The 4,326-nt window shown below is 32.6% G+C and overlaps 1 long non-coding RNA gene across 1 annotated transcript; it reads right to left on the bottom strand.

The window, feature by feature from the left end:
* Positions 1-2,029: 2,029 nt before the first annotated feature.
* Positions 2,030-3,480, bottom strand: LOC123661569. Its single transcript, XR_006744358.1, has 2 exons — positions 3,207-3,480; positions 2,030-3,052 (listed from the first exon to the last, which is right to left on the bottom strand). It is a non-coding gene; the product is annotated as an uncharacterized LOC123661569 (long non-coding RNA).
* Between the last annotated feature and the right edge of the window lie 846 nt (positions 3,481-4,326).

A 4,326-nucleotide genomic window follows, 5' to 3' on the forward strand; every position in this document is an offset into this window, starting at 1 on the left:
GTCACCTGTCTATTATATAGGTAAACGTTAACCTTTGCCTTACCCTATTAGGGTAAACGTTAGCGTTTAGCATAGGGCTTGGAATACCGTTAAAAATTCGGTAACGTTAATTTGCCAAGGTCGACATAACGTTATTTTTGGAGTAACGTTACTTTAGATACCGGTATTTTTCATCCATTTTACCGTTATATTTTTTACCGGTAAAAACTCATTTAACGTTATTTTTAACGTTACTTATCTATACCGTTACTGATAATTGCTACTGTTGAAAAAGCGCGGGAAACGTCGAAAGAGCGGGAGTGTTTTTTTGTATTTTAAAAAATCTTTTATGGTTCAGATAGGTGTAAAGTATATTTGTTATTTTAGTTCTTTTTAGTTTTTAATTTGTAATTAGTGTAAATATTTCTTCGTAGGGTAAGTTTTTAATTCCTTTATTTTGTTCTCTCCATGGGAGACGAACCTCCCGATCCTGGGGGCACAGTCCCGCAGGTATCGCATTATGTAACTATCGATCATTGCGAATCATCCATGGATACGGATGTTAGCTCTGTAAATAATACGAAACTACCGCGAAAGCGTACAAATGTTTTAAGAATTTGTAAACACTGTAATTAAAAACGAAAGCGTCATGGCAAGATAATTAAAGATAGCGAGTGTTCTTGTGTAAATGATGAAAATAATTGTGATCCTTCTATACATATCACCTTGACCACTAGTGGTCAAGGTGATATGTCTGATACAAAAATCCCAACTACTACAACTCGCCTTTACCAAGCCTCAGATATTGGCCCATATGTTGTCCATATACAAAAACAACAAGTGTCTCCAGATGAAAATGTCACTCTTCACCCTGTCTCTTTTGGTCGATTTCTTAAAAATAATTCATTTAAAAATATTCTAAATGGAAGTTTGAAGAGAATTGGCAGAAATAGGCTCTCTTACATTTACAAATTTTTCAGATGCTAATAACTTTACCAGCGATACTAAGCTTTCGAGTAATAAATTCAAAGCCTTTATTCCATCATTTAATGTTTCTAGAATGGGTATTATAAGAGGGATTCCCAAAGAATGGTCTACAGAAGAGGTGATCCAGAATGTTTCTGTTCCCCCAGGTTGTGGGAGTGTTTTAAAAGCAAGGCGACTAAAAAAGAAAACATTTATTGATAATAAAGCCAGTTTTATTGATACGGAAACAGTTGTCCTGACTTTCGATGGCCAAATTCTTCCTAAAAGAATTTTCATATGTTTTAATTCTTTTCCTGTAGACTTATAGTATATTTACCCTACTATACAATGTTTTAAATGTTGTCGATATGGACATGTCAAAGATATGTGTAGATCAACTCCTCGCTGCTTTAAATGTGGTAAGGACGGTCATTTTCATAAAGAATTTTTAAGGCAAAAAAATATCAAAGAACATATGGCTAATAATAATCATGATATACCTTTTTAAAATTCTTGTATTGTGCCCTTCAATTTGATACCCATATTGTAGTATTCGAGAAAAAAAATTTTTTTTTCATTAAATACAATGGCTTCGCACAGCCGCCATGTTTGATTTTTTTTAATGTCACCTATCTAAGAACACTTGGGCAGCTAAGACGAACCTAACGATACCTCAATTATGTAAATCCGTTTAGTGGTTCTGGAAATATGAGGTAGTAAAGAATATTACATACATACATACATACAAGATACACGCGAAAAACATAACCCTTCCTTGGCAGTCGCGTAAAAATAGTATTTCTTATGCAGAGGCATCCAAAATCTTCCCTACAATAACCAAATCATATTCTGATGTTGTAGCAACTTCCCCAAACACTCCTTCAACCTCTGTCATCAACAAAACTCATATAAATAATAATAAAGATTTTCAAAATGTTTCCTATAAGAAAACTGTATTTTTAAAATCTCGTCAACATTTAACATCAAACACAGGATACGATGTCAAGGCTCATAATGCTATCATAAATGAATTTGATTTGCCTACCCCTAAAAATGGTTGTGCATTTAACAATGAAACAAATGATTCATCTAAACAATCTATTGTCGAACTTATAATTACTTTATTAAATATTTTAAATCAAAATCAACCGTCCAACGTAGCCCAACCAATAATGGAAATTATAAATAATTATATTAGTCATAATGGACAGTTACGCCAAGGCAATTCAGTGGAATTGTCGTAGTATAAATAGTAAGAAAAGTGATCTTATCCATATTATTAATAAGTATCATCCCACCATAGTATGTCTTCAAGAAACCTGGCTAAAACCTAAATCCATTTTTAAAATTCAAGGATATTCTTGTATTAGAGAAGATAGATCTGATGGCTATGGTGGTGTTGCAATATTAGTAAAACATCCTCTTTCTTTTTCTCTTGTAAATATTACTTCTCATGATAAAAATTTCTCAATCATTGCTATCATTGTAAATAACATTTGCTTTGTCTCTATATATATTCCTCATCCTTCTTCTCAAATTTTAAAAGAAGTTAAAAATATTTTAGTATCTCTTCCCAAACCTATACTTGTTTTAGGTGACTTTAATGCTCAACACCAGTCATGGGGTAGTTCAAATAATAATAACTATGGACATGAAGTGTTGGACATTGTAAATTAACTTAATCTATGTATTTTAAATAATTGCACTCCTACACGAAGAACCAATATTAATGAAGGTAAAAGTGCTCCTGACCTTTCCATTTCTTCACCTAGTTTAGCCTCATTATTGATTTGGCAAACCTTAAACTCCACTTATGGTAGTGATCACTTCCCCATTTTAATAAATTTACCTTTTAAAAATTTTAATAAAACTAAAACTTCTTTCCGAATTAAATATCAGTTGGCTAGCGCAGACTGGGATTTATACAAAGCTACCCTAGATAATAAGATCTTAACTCTTTCTATCTTAAGCCAAGGTGATGTGTATCGGAGTTCTGAAGCTTTTGCACATGCTATTATTGAGACTGCTGACGAAGTTTTTCCATCAAAGAAGCCTTCCTCAAATAATATTCCATTGCCTCCCTGGTGGGATAGTGAGTGTTCCTGGGCTGTCAAAAAAAAGGAAGGAAGCGGAATTAAATTATAATTTATTAAGTTCAGAAGAAAATTTTGAAATATTAAATAATGTTATTATTACCACTAAAAAATTATTCAAAAGAAAGAAATGGGAAGGATGGAAAAGTTTCTGTGAAACTATCTCACCTGAAGTTAAACCATCTTTTGTTTGGCAAAATATTAAACGTTTTAGATCAGCTTTCAAGAATTCATCCCCCAGTCTACCGTCTACTTTGTCTAATCAATTTTTGGATAATTTGGCTCCTTCCTTTGTTCCTCAACCAGAACTAATTTATAGCCCGATTTCTTCTTTACATAGAGCTCATGATAACACATTTATCAAAAATGTCAATGACATCGGTGACAGTTTCACTTATTCCACAGGTTATAATTGCAATTATACCTCCGACGTTCTTAATGCCCCCTTTACACTACCTGAATTGAAAGGAGTTTTAACAAATGTTAAGGATTCTACACCCGGGAAAGATGGTATCATGTATTCTTTTTTTACTCATATGAGCGATACATGCCTTCTATATTTTTTGAATATTTTAAACTCTGTTATGGAATCTGGAAAAATTCCACCGCATTGGAAAGAGCAGGAGATAATTCCTATATTAAAGCCCAATAAACCTGCTGATAATCCTTCATCATATAGACCCATAGCACTTTCTTCTGTTGTTCTAAAAATTGCTGAACATTTAATTAAAAATAGGTTAGAGTGGTTTATAGAAAGTAATAAATTGTTATCAGAAAATCAATTTGGTTTTCGCAGAGGCAGAAGCACCATAGACAGTCTGGCGATATTCACTACAGATATTCGTCTGGCATTTTCTAATAATAATTCTGTCTTGGCAGCTTTTTTAGATATAAGCTCTGCTTATGACAATGTTTCCCTCCCAATTCTAAAACATAAACTCAATCAATTAAAAATTCCATTTATGTTAATACATTTTATTTTGAACATTTTATTAGAGCGTTCAATTACCCTGCGAGATTCTAATGAACCTGCTAGAATAGTTTGGAAAGGTATCCCGCAGGGATCAGTCCTAAGTACGATTTTATATAATATTTATACATATGATTTAGAGTATTCATTGGGCAACGATGTTAAGGTACTACAGTATGCAGATGATTTGTTAATTTATAATGTAAATAAGTCCATTGATAATGCTAAATTTGCTCTGGATTCTTCCCTTCATCAATTAAAGAACTGGCTGTTCCAAAATAATTTAGAACTTACACCATCAAAAAGCTCAATAGTATT

Source organism: Melitaea cinxia, chromosome 17, assembly GCF_905220565.1.
Source record: "Melitaea cinxia chromosome 17, ilMelCinx1.1, whole genome shotgun sequence".
Classification (NCBI taxonomy): Eukaryota; Metazoa; Arthropoda; class Insecta; order Lepidoptera; family Nymphalidae; genus Melitaea; species Melitaea cinxia.